Source organism: Thermobia domestica, chromosome 3 (assembly GCF_964235325.1).
Source record: "Thermobia domestica chromosome 3, izTheDome1.hap1.1, whole genome shotgun sequence".
Lineage (NCBI taxonomy): Eukaryota > Metazoa > Arthropoda > Insecta > Zygentoma > Lepismatidae > Thermobia > Thermobia domestica.
Window position 1 is genome coordinate 345,108,878 of NC_137456.1, and position 12,574 is coordinate 345,121,451.

A 12,574-nucleotide genomic window follows, 5' to 3' on the forward strand; every position below is an offset into this window, starting at 1 on the left:
AATTCGTTACTTTCAACACCATCAACATCTCGATTAATAAACATTTTTGCCTTTAGGTTCCTTCTGTTATTCATTCATTACACATATGCGTTCTTCTCAGCATTCGTGTTCGTTCATGTGCATGGACTAAATCTCCCCACTAAGAACGGTGACCGGGCAGCGGTACAATGTTTAGTTCTGTCACGGAATCCCAGCATCATTCTATATCGGATTTCACTGCATCTTAATACAAGTATTTCTAGGTCAATTACGATTTTGTGTCAATAATAAAAAATCTTTTGCTTAACCAGAAATTGAACTTAGGATCATTTGACTTCACAGAATACTAATTTCATGAGTTTACATCTCGAAAATATCAGAGAGCTGGCCTGGGATAATGTCACCCAAGACTACTTGACTTTTTGTCTGAGTGCATCACAGCCCGAAGCAGGTTGGGCACTAGGAATGGGCAAAACTGGTTTTTATAAAAACCGGAAACCGGTTTCTAGATAAACCGAAACCCGAAAAACCGACATTTCGGTTTTCTCCAAAACCGCTTCGATTTTTCACCGAAACCAGTTTCGGTTTTCTCTAAAACCGGTTCCGTTTTCACCGAAACTGGTTTCGGTGAATACATTTAGAAAACACACAAAACTATTTCTGTGGAAACGGAATCGGTTTCCGGAGAACAACGAAACACTATTCTGGTCAGAAATAGAACAAATTTTAGAAAAAAAAACAGAACCGGTTTTGAAGAAAACCGAACGCACATTAACCTACTCAGGAGGGGCTCATAAACCAAGGGCGATCCAGAAAAGTAATTCTTCTAGGAAAGTTCATAACGATGAACTGCATAATTTATGCCATTTACCAAACTTGTTAGGGGTCATCAAGTCTAGGAGGCTCAGGTGGTCAGGTCATGTAGCCAGAATGGAAGAAAGTACGAACGCTTTCAAAGTTTTAATTGGAAGTCTAAACAGAAAATCACCAATAGGAAGAGCCAGGCGCAGATGGGAAGACAATATATGAATCTCACAGAAACAGGAATACTAAATTCAAACTGGATCCAGTTGGCTAAGGGTTGAAGTCAACGGAGAAGCTTCTATGAACGCGGCATTTCCCCTCCGGGTTCCATAAGCCATGAAGTTAGGTAATTCTTCTATGTAGTCTTTTATCATTAGATATAACATTCTCTTTTTCTTTAGTTTTTAAACGTTTTAACGGATACTGTTAGAAATGCTTCTATTCTAATTATGACAATGCATATTATTCTGTTTTGTTTTATTTTCTTTTTGTTTTTTTCTTTTTCTTTCTTTTTTTGTAAAAAAAGAAAGAAGAAGAAGAAGAAGTGCTATTTCGATCGAGAAGCTACCTCCAGAGAACGTGAGCAACGCTTCGAAGCCTGAATCTTTAAATAAATTACAAACCCATCAAAACATGTTCTTCCGTTGGACATGGCGACCACCGGTGACGATTCTCCAGAGGCAGTCCGTGTTTAAATCATTCAGCAAACTCTGCATCCAGGAGTTAGCTAACTTCTCAGTCAATTCTCTTTTATTTATTTATTTCTTTAACTTCTTGGAAAAGAAAAATTCTTTGCCATCGATCTGACTTATTACTTCACTCAAGCTACCCAAGTTCCAGTTTTACATATACCGTTTTTCCAATGTCAAGGATAGATTTTTGACATTATAAGAAGTCAGAGTGCCTTCTATCGGAGGAATATTAATTGACATATGGAAGTGAATATCTGTGTAATGAAGCCATAATTACTCAGTTCTTGTATACGTGGTATCCCTAATCCTAATTCTCCATCTATCCCTTTACTAGAGCTTCGTAATTTCCAGTTTTACACAAACCGTTTTCACTCTGTCAAGGATCTGGCTTCTTGACATTATAAGAAGTCCAAGTGCTTTCTATTGGAAGAATATTAATTGACATGTGAAAGTGAATATATGGGTAATGAAGCTATAATTACTCAATTCTTGCATACGCCTAACTTCAAATCTATTGTGATATTTTAGCATCTTAATTTTGAGTTTTCAACATATCATTTGGAACCGTAAGGAAAGGAAAATGACAATCTTAGAGTTGGAGTGTTGAGGATGAAGGCCGGTTGGAAGTTGCAGGGTAAAGTTTGGTGCTGGGTAAAGTTCCATCAACGTTACATGGTAAGTGTTAGTTGTAGGTTGTGGATGAAAGTTAATGGAAGTTGTGAAGCAAGGGTTAGTAGAGACCGAAGGTTAATCGAAGTTACAAGGTAAAGATTAAAAGTGGGTGAAAAGTAACTGAAGTTAAAAGGTAAGTGAAGTTGAAGACGAAGGGTAATCGATGTTAAATGGTAAGTTGTAATAGAGGACGAACGGCAGTCAGAATTAGAAAGAGTTAGTGGCGAATGAAGCTTAATTGGAGTCAGACTAAAAAGATTAGCTAGGACCAAGGAAGGAGATGGTGAATGTGTGTAGGGAAAGGACAATTTGAAGATGGGGTTTAGGATGAGCTGAAGGTTCGAGTCAATCAGAGTTTAAGGATAAAGGTAGGATGAGCGTCCGAAGTTAAGCATGTAGTAAATCAGCAGAAGGTGAGTGAGCAAAATTTTGGATGTTCTATGTTGTTAGTTAGGATAAGTGGAATAGAACCTGTCTTCGGGAAACACTCTGAGAAGAGAAGTGGAAATAAAGTAAAATGCCATTGTCCAGTGGCAAAAACTAATTTATCTGAAAATTAAAATAAAAAGTGACGTCCTATTGACACATCACCTGGGGAGATTCTGTATAAAAACAAAGAATGAACACAGAGGGAGATTGTGAGTAACAATTATGTAATTTCTGATTTGTCACGAGTAAACGCTTATTATTTCAGCTGGAACACTTGAGCACACGAATACTTGATTCACATGCTTCGTCCCTGTATACACTGTTGAATCACGAGAGAAGAAATCAGTTGCTGTCATGCAATAGAAGGCTTTGGGCTAATTCAGTGATCACGAATATTAATCTCGAAATGTCTTGGTCCAATGTATGTTTTGAAAATTAAGCCAGAATCGTTCACAAATTAATTTTAGGCTTCCAAATTATGCTCTACAAGATAGGAAGTCGTACAGACCAATTCTGTCTATCATTCTGCCTGCCTATCTTCCTAAAGCTCAAAACATTAAACATGGTAAATTTGCTTTCAAAGAGGACAACAAAATAGTGCATAGAACATCCTCCTGACGAATAAAAGTGTTCTCACTTGAAAAAAAGTTTGAGAAACTTTGAGATAAATACATTCCAAAGTGCAATAGAACATTTGCTTAATATGCGGAATAATGGATTTATATTCTGTGAACATCCTGAGCCTGACTCATAACTAGTTGCTCAGGTGATGTGCAGTCAGGATATCGAAACTTATCACGACCTTTTGGAAACTGAGTTCAACTAGATTGTAAATTTTCTTGAAATTCTGAGTTTAACACCAAAAACTCTTTCTTTGTCTCTACTAAGAACTGAACCCGGAACCAGGCGTATCAAAGATAGGTACACACCCACTCACTCTCTCACACTCTCACTTACTTATTTACTTAAAAATAAAAAAAACAAATACAAATATCGTAACAGTTCTTTTCCTGTGTGTGTGTGACTTATTGTCACATGTGAAATTAAATCATTAAAGAATTACTTATAAAAACTAACCTCGACCGTGACAGGACTCGAACCTGCAATCTTCGGATCCGAAGTCCGACGCCTTATCCATTAGGCCACACGGTCTGACCCTTTATGCAGCACATGTTAGGTAAACTTCAAGAAATCCAATAGAAATTGTGCTCACTGAAACACACTCAAGAATTCACTTTGAGTTAGGTTGAGCGCGAGTTCGGGTCTTCCGACTAAACAAATTTTCCAGAATTATAATAATTTATAGATAAAAAACAAACAAGTAAACGAGAATTATAAATGTAGTATAAAAGAGATCTGCTACAACATCCACTTACTAAATATGATAAACAATATTCCATATGCACAGACAATTTAAAATATTTACAAATTAACTTGTGAAATACCCAATTAGAGGCTAGCGACCGAGGGTTCGAGCGGTTCATATACCACAAATTTGAATCCTTGCGATTACGAAACATGAATATACCACAAGTAAGTGCTTTCGTGCCTCTGGTATGCACCTTCGGCGCAGGAGACCCGGATTTGATTCTCGGTGGAACTACATGTGGTTCGGATCCCACGTTATACTATATGTCTACAATTCAGATCTCTAGCTGATCATAAAATATTAACCTCACAACAGGCGATATTTATAAATCTTTAGAATTTAAGTCATAAATCGAGATAAGAGATTGTTTTTTTTTTCTAAATTTAATTTAATATTCGGAAAAGTGTTAATTGTACACTCATGTCCAAAATTATTTCGCATGTCTATAAGTTGTTGTAGGAATATAATATGATAACGAATTCGCCCGGTATTTCTTATAACGTTAGTGTATGTATAATCGGCAAAGACATGTATGTGACAAACTTCATGTCAAAAGAGCAGTAAATAAGAACAATAAAACGAAAATAAAACTTTCTTGTCCATTTAGCAACATTTTGTTTTACTCACTCTAATTTTCGTATTTGTAATTCTTTACCTATGATATTTACCACAAAATATACATTTCCCAATTATAGACATAGTAACAGTATTAAAAGTACCCTGCAAAATCACTATCAAATTATATTCAGACAATAAGACAGTTATAGATATGCGACAATCATTTTGAACATGAGTGTATCAAATTAAAATTAAAGGCTCGGTTCTACTTGGAGAGGGAACACTGGTTCAGTATTGTGGTGAGGCGAAATTTATCTGGGAGCCCCGTCGTGGCTAAGCGGTTAGTGTACGCGCCTTTGGCATGGGAGACCCGGATTTGATTCCTGGCGGGAGCTCACGTGGCTCGGATTCCATGTTAATCAGTAGGTCCCGTCTCATATAACCTCGGTGCTGAAAGGGAAGGTAAACTCAAAATCAATTCAACGCAAAGACGGTAAGAGTGAAGCGAAAAATTCCATTACTTCTTTCAGATAGTTTTTGATGCTCTATCGAATGGAGGGCACAAAATTGAAAAAAAAAAAAAGAAAAAGAAAATCGCAAATAACACATAAACACACATACAAAAGGCATAGAGAATTCAGTAATGAACATTTTAAAGTTCATTGATAAAAAGTTTAAAATTTCAGGGTTGGCAGTCATTTCGAAGTCAAGGTGGTCAATTATTTTGAGTTTATTTGAATTTCTATTTGAATATTCTATTAAAGAAATGCAGAAAAGGTGGAGAAAACAAATATACAAAAATAAAAGCCGTGGGCAGGAAATAGATTTATTGGTTAATATTTGCAATATTGAACTGTTTTCCTTTCATGTAAATTTTGGCATTTACTGATGAAGAGAGGTTTTACAAGTTAATTTAAAAAAAAAAACAACTTAAAATTCGTTTTGCATAGAGAACATTATTTATTATACTCAGAAAGTGGATGTTGTAACGTACTTCGTGCAACATTTATGATCCTATTGTATTAGTTTATTTAAAGATGTCACTTGTAGAAGAAGTTTGATCCCTGTTTATTTGAAGAGTGTAATTTGTCCATGAGATACGCTTCAAGCACCTTTTGTCTGCTGCTCGACGTTTTCACACAAATTGGCCACAGACTTTGGATCAATGTTCCCTCTTCGTGGGTGGCATGTTTAAGTTACGTCTTCAAATTAAACGGCGGCTGCTTTACCTTGAAATATCACACGTTTCCAACACAGGCCACTGGGGGAGGGATAGCTCCGCTCCTCCCTACTCAAGTCTACACATTCTAATCTCATGCAATATTTTTTTTTCTGGTGTGAAAAACTTCGGGGAATCATTCGTAGGTTCTGTCTTTTTCAATATAAAGTTTATATTTCACATTTCAACACAGCTATTTCAATGGTTATGGTTAACAAAGGAAGCTTTTTGGGTATCATACACACAGGTTTCTATTTCTTGGCGTTAGGACAACCAATACGCTGCAGAAAATCAAGGTTGGTTGCTTGCTAGTAGGAATTTAATGTCCCTTTTAGCACAAGAGTGAACTTACAGAAATGGCGCCAGCCACTACACCAACAGGGAGGGCAGAAAGTCAAGAATTCTAAACCATTTAAAAGAATCGAGGGTTTTAGACTAATGGTTAGCTTCTTGCTTCTCAATCGTGAGGTTCCGAGTTCATTTCGCATAAACTGTGCTGGCCCTCTTTCGCTAACTGCAATAGGATTTACCTTTACCACACTGTGTGCTTTACCACTGCACCTCTGATCTATCCTGCATCAGGGTTCAGGACGAAAACTTCCTTTGTTCCTTACTGAATCCACTTTATGGCGAACAATTGGGTGTGTTTCCTTCGTTATTCGTTCCCACGTTTTACTACTCGTTAGAATCTATAAAACACATAGGTAGGTTTTCTCGCTTTGCTGGGTTTTATCCATCTGCACACTTTTTCTACCTTTAACGCTTTATTCACCGTTTATTCACCGTTAATTCACCAATAATGTTCTGCATGTAAGACGCCTCATGAGCTCACTTAAAGGTGCCCGAGGCATATTTCTAGGCTTATCTTTATAGGAGGTACTATGTTTGGGCCCTAATAACTGAGTGGATTCATATACCGTATCTCTTATCTAACAGAGATCAATGATTTTTTCGGCATTTATTCCGAAGTTGGTCGTCCGCCTAGATTTGGCTAAAAGTGTAATAATTGGTTTCTTTGTGTACCAAAGTTTAATATTTAATTCACATAGTATTGAGCGAGCGTTAGTGAGTGGAGGCGGGTTAGAGCCCCGCAGGGCACGTTGTTTACTGTCTTTATTACAGCTAAATGGGAAGAGGAACTTGTGTTCTAGAATCTTGCCGCCATGTTGGTTATGTTCAGGGGCGTAAATAAGGGCCACGCAGACCCCGCATTGCCATCACGGGGCTCCAAATCGGGAAGTGAGACGTAGAGAAAGACTGTCTGCGGGAGGGCCCCCAAGCCTTTAGTTACGCTACTGGTTATGTTACTGTTACATTGAAAAGTATAACTTTCTTCACGTTTTTTTTTTGAGTCATTTGCTTACCGCATTTTTTAAATTTATTGAGCCATAACTTTTACTTACTTTTAATAGATTTTAGTGATTATCATCAGCCATGTTTACAAAACAAATGCTCGTTACATTGCCATAATCATACCATGAAGTAACCTTACGCCAAGTAGTTCCCTCCGCTTGCTAAATAGTTCCATGTTTAGAACCGCTTATGTAAGAAAATAAACACAACTTTCGCCATTCTTATACATTATCAAGCACATAAAAAAGCAAATTATTCATTTTCCCCCGGTATATTTTCAAAATTTTGCTAGGAACGTATGACCAACTTTGGAACTTAACCCATTTTTCAATTATACAGTAATTTTATATCTTGATGGAATGTGATCCTTGACGCAAATCGTAAAATAATTGTAAATTTTCAACAATTATCTCTGGTGCCCCCCTTGAATTTTATCTTTGCTAAATAGGTATTTTCATGTCGCCCAGCGGAAAACTTTTAGTGGATAATAAGAAGGAGATTAGTGAAAGAATTATTTTTCAACAATTCTTTCTAGTTGTACGCCAAAAGTAAACCAGTACGAAATTGGTTCTAGAGGACGAAAATAGCTATTGAAAAGCACGTAATTTTCATTATCTATAGCCCTACAATAACATTATAGTCTTGAATTGGTAGTAAAGCTTTCTGCTTCCTCAAACGTGTAGACCGATCTTTTTACCGGTTTTACGCTTTAATTGCTGGTACCGTAAATGGGGTGAATAGAAACATGAGGTTGAATAGAAACAAAAACTCCCAGATTAGTTTTGGATATATCTGGACGATAAATTAATCAACAAAACTGAAATTTCTTAACATAATCTTAAATGGCTAAAATGTTCACAGCAGAGACAAAATGTTTTAGTGAGTTGCGAACACTGAGGTAGACGGCAGCAGCGTTAATATGTTACTGAAATCCTACACGGTATTTTGGCGCTCCGCAAACTTTCTTGGTAAGTATGACATTTACATATATGTTGCATTTGAACATATGCCTATTTTGTAGTTTGTTGTTTTATTTAATGAGGTTCATAGTAAAAGTTTTCTTTTTGTAAATTATTTGTAATCAAAATTTAACTTTACTGGATTATTGTTAAGATTTTTAATTAATGGTGTGAATAGAAACACTTCTTGAGGAGTGCAAAATTCTTGAGGAGCGGAAAAAAGGACCTGATAGGAATGAATCAACCATCTCTAAGAACAAATTTCCAAGTCTTCTTAAAAAAAAAAAAAAAAAAAAAAAAGTGACAAACTGAAGGAGGTAAATATAAGAGCTGGATTTGAAAAGTGTGGAATTTTCCCCCTTTCTCGAGACCAAGTACTGAGGATGCTGCCAACAAGAGAGACTGAATGAGAAGAAACAGAACAGCAAGATACATCTCAGACTGTAGACCGTTACCTTATGGGTCTTCTCAAGAGCATGCAAGAAAATTTTAAAAAATTAAACAACGGAAGAAGAGAGTACGAATAGATGTTGTTTGTGGTAAGAATTTTAGTTTGTTTTCTGAAAATGATACACTTTCATCAAATCACAACGAAACTCAACCTGGGCTCTCTTACTCCGACAGCAACGGAGCGGATCTCTCACGAACAAGAAAGTTGATGCATGTAGAACACTCGTCATCAGAGAGCTCCGAGTATTATTCTCTTTACGACAGTGACAAGATTTAAGTTTAACCCTGTATTGTCGGAAGAGGAGAAAGACAACACTCCAGAAGACAACATTCCAGACGATCAATAACTAGATGATGGTTTTCTAAAACTGGTGATTTTGCTATGGAAAAGGTTTATGAGAAGCTAAAATACTCGGTGAGGCTATTCACTACCCAAGTGCGAAAATGTGAACATGGTGGATGTATGGGAGTGTTTTATAAGAGCACCAAAAACAATGAAATTTTCAGAAACTTCTGACTAATCGTTCTTACTACATGAGGATATTGTGATGAAACTGTCGGATCCTATTAGGAGTTCGTCAGCACGCTTTAAGAATATGATAAGTTTCCCAAGTGATTTCAGTGGTTAAGTCTTTTTTTCAAATATCAAAACTGTATGCTCGTTTGTACCTACTTTGTACATTGTTTTATTAGTTTGTAACTTAGATAATATTGGTCTTATTGAACTTATATCTTGCAGATATCAAATAAATAGTTCGTTTCAACAAATACGCTGTTTCTTTTTTACCTTTCCAATAGTATAAAAGAAACAACAATGAAAATAAAGTCATTGTTTCTATTCACCCCTACCCATGGGGTGAATAGAAACATTAAGAAAAATCAAGGTGAAGAAAAGTGGAGTTGATAAATTAATATGACGTTTACTTAACTTCATTAGCATATTAAGACCGTTTTTTTTTTTTTTTTTGAATTATCCGATTCGCGAAATCTTTAACGTCATCAAACTTATATACTCATATAGCCAAAAATGTGTTTCTATTCACCCCATTTGACGGTATATATTTTATTTCTTGGTTTATTAAATGTTCAATTTCTGCATTTAGTAAAAATCACACTTTTAACAGAAGAACTTTTTTCTTCTAAGTTAATATTAACAGTCAAACATAGTAGGAAGCATTATTTTAAATGTCATGTCTTATAAGTCTAAAGTAATAGCTCAAAACAATAAGAAAACTACTTCAGAACTTGGGAATATGAAATAAAATATAGCCTGAAGCAAAATGCAACACAATTAAAAGAAGGTAATATTAAAATATTATAACGAGCCGTTTAGAAACGGTCCACTACAACTGTTACAGGACAAAAAGCAGTACACATGTCACTATTTGCTAATGGAGACAGATTTTAAGTTCTAATTCCTGTAAGACTACATGAACTAACAGAGCTGAACTTTTCACTGACCGTGTGGCCTAATGGATAAGGCGTCGGACTTCGGATCCGAAGATTGCAGGTTCGAGTCCTGTCATGATCGTAGGGGAACTTTATTTTATTTCTTAGCTCAAAGAAACATATCGAGTTTATGTTGAACTAGCGTTGAATTAAAGATCAAAGAAATGAAAGCGATTTCAACGATCTTGCAGCACTCCTTTTATAGATTTTTGCAATATGAGTTGATGGTGCTTTAATTATCCTTATAATTCCTATCTGCCTATGTAAAAAAAGTTTTTAAATATACTGTACATCGTCTAGATAAATGTAAAATGTTGGATTCTATCATTATCTTTAAAGCACCTATGAAGGTCCGACGTAAAGTAAACTCAGAAGTTCCCGATGTGCAAACCTGTGTTGTCAACTCGATCCTATCTATAGTCAAGCCCAGCCACCAAATGTAGCGATCTGTAGTTCCTAGGCGATGGGCTACTTGCCCACCGAATTTTGTTTAGATACGGCCAATAATTACAAAGCAATAAAGTAGTACATACGAGGTAAACCAAGCCGAGTTTATTCCCTTGGCTAAGGGCTACTTGCCCATTAAATTTCGTTCAGAATCGGCCAGTACTTACAAAGAAATAAAGTAGGGGTCTACCACTTACACACACTGTATACACCTGGAGTGAAACTATAAGCACCCGCATGTTTACACCGGAAGCGAAAAATGTTTCTACTAAAGAAGTTTTACCCAATCGAGCATCATCTTGGGTATATGGGCATGACACGTGCCTTGGCAAAGAAGATCCAGATTCGATTTCCGTGGGAGCATATGGTGTAACTATACACCTTATAGTCTAAGTACCAAAAAGAACGTTCAACTTCTAATCAATGAATTTGTAACAGCCAGCAAGTTGTTTGAAAAAAGAACATAAATGGGGTAGGTATGCAGTTTTGATTCCGACTATTTCAAGATTCTGAAAGACGTTACATAAATCGCAACACTGACAACTAATCTATAAAGAAACCACAAACACAAGAATTAACTGCAACTAGAAAAGAATGTTCTTTTGTCTGAGAAAAGAGACAAATCGTGTAAAATACGATAGCAATTGCAAGAAGAAAAGACTTCGCCCAAACAGACACACAATATGGCGAAGAACTTCTTTTGGTTCTTTGGATCGAGAATTAATCCCATTCCGTAAGCTCACAGATCTTCACAACTCAATAAATCTACCCCATTCGCCATTCCCTGGTTCCGTATCACCCCTCGGCCTAATCTCCCAGAGGCTTTTCTTCCAAACCGACGGCGAAATTTGGTGGAGAAAACCGTGAAAATTAAACATCTGCAGAAAAAGTTGTTTCGTAAGACTCTTTGATTGTTCTATTGTGTTTGCGCACTCGGCAATCACACATTATTAACAGACAGTCTCTCTATTTTGATTCATATTGTGCAAAAAGCAGTTTATGCAACTTATTTTAAGCTTATCATGGATTATCATGCAGTGGGAAGTTTTTTTTCATTATTACAGTCGAAAGGAAAAGTATTTCCCCATCATCAAGTGTTTAAAATTTCCCGTCTACATTAGTTACACGAGAACAATCTATTTGGAAAAGTAAAACTTTATGAAAAGTGCACTGAGAAAAATACGTTATCCGCACAGTGGTATATTGTACAAATATACGGAATCCTCATATTTACTACAGAAATCAGTACGAAGTATACTACTCTCATATGCTACTATTTTTCCCGTTTAGATGTTACATTATGACGTTTCACGATATTTGACATCTAACAGTCTTGTATATATTACACACACACACACACACACACACACATATATATATATATATATATATATATATATATATATATATATATATATATATATATATATGTGTGTGTGTGTGTGTTACATACGTCTATAAATCCTGACTGCCTATATACAGTTCTTTCGTTCGTGTGGAAAATAGGTCTACTCAGAACACTTATGCAGAAAGTACGTATAAAATATAGTTTTTCAGTTATACGTTTCCTATACGTCAAGTCCAAAAACTACAGGATTTACACATGTAACCTACGTTTTTACGTACGCCACAAACGTTTATTTTTTTCTTTTATGCGATTTGCAAATTTCGGATCCAAAATCATTACACACACAAAGGTACAAGAAAAAAATCTGGAAGTTTAAGAATGTTTTCAGGCTCCAGACGTCCCGATTTAGCCGGGTCAGTCCTTTAACGTTGCTCATAATCCTGACTTTTTAAAACTGAAGTCGGGACGCAAAAATATCTGTATTTTCTCTTAAACGATCAGTTTTTATTATTTTACACAGTAACTTACTTTTCCTTAAAAATGGTGGTAAAGAAAATCAAAGAAAGCTGGAAAACATTGCTCATTATTTTTAAATACCACAATACTAAATAAAAACTTGTAACAGGAGAAAGCTTGTTTTCAACGCTTTTAAGCTTATTATATATAACACCTGAGTTGCAGGATGGAAAGAATTAGTTGGTTCGTAGAGAAACCATAAAACTCAACGCGCCATAGCATGGCATCAACCATCTCAGCCTGAAAATGTATTCCCTCAGAAATTCCCTCACTGGAAGCTTACCACACCGATTTGCCGGAACACAGTCACTGAAGACCGCAAGTTTCACA

General features: G+C 36.1%; 1 protein-coding gene and 2 non-coding genes across 14 annotated transcripts in view; 1 reads left to right on the top strand and 2 right to left on the bottom strand.

The window, feature by feature from the left end:
- sick (sickie) overlaps window positions 1-12,574 on the bottom strand; it is a 1,461,343-nt gene that overhangs the window by 604,156 nt on the left and 844,613 nt on the right. The window lies entirely within an intron of this gene.
- TRNAR-UCG (transfer RNA arginine (anticodon UCG)) lies at window positions 3,656-3,728 on the bottom strand. Its single transcript has one exon. It is a non-coding gene; the product is annotated as a tRNA-Arg (tRNA).
- On the top strand, window positions 9,943-10,015 carry TRNAR-UCG (transfer RNA arginine (anticodon UCG)). The gene has a single exon. It is a non-coding gene; the product is annotated as a tRNA-Arg (tRNA).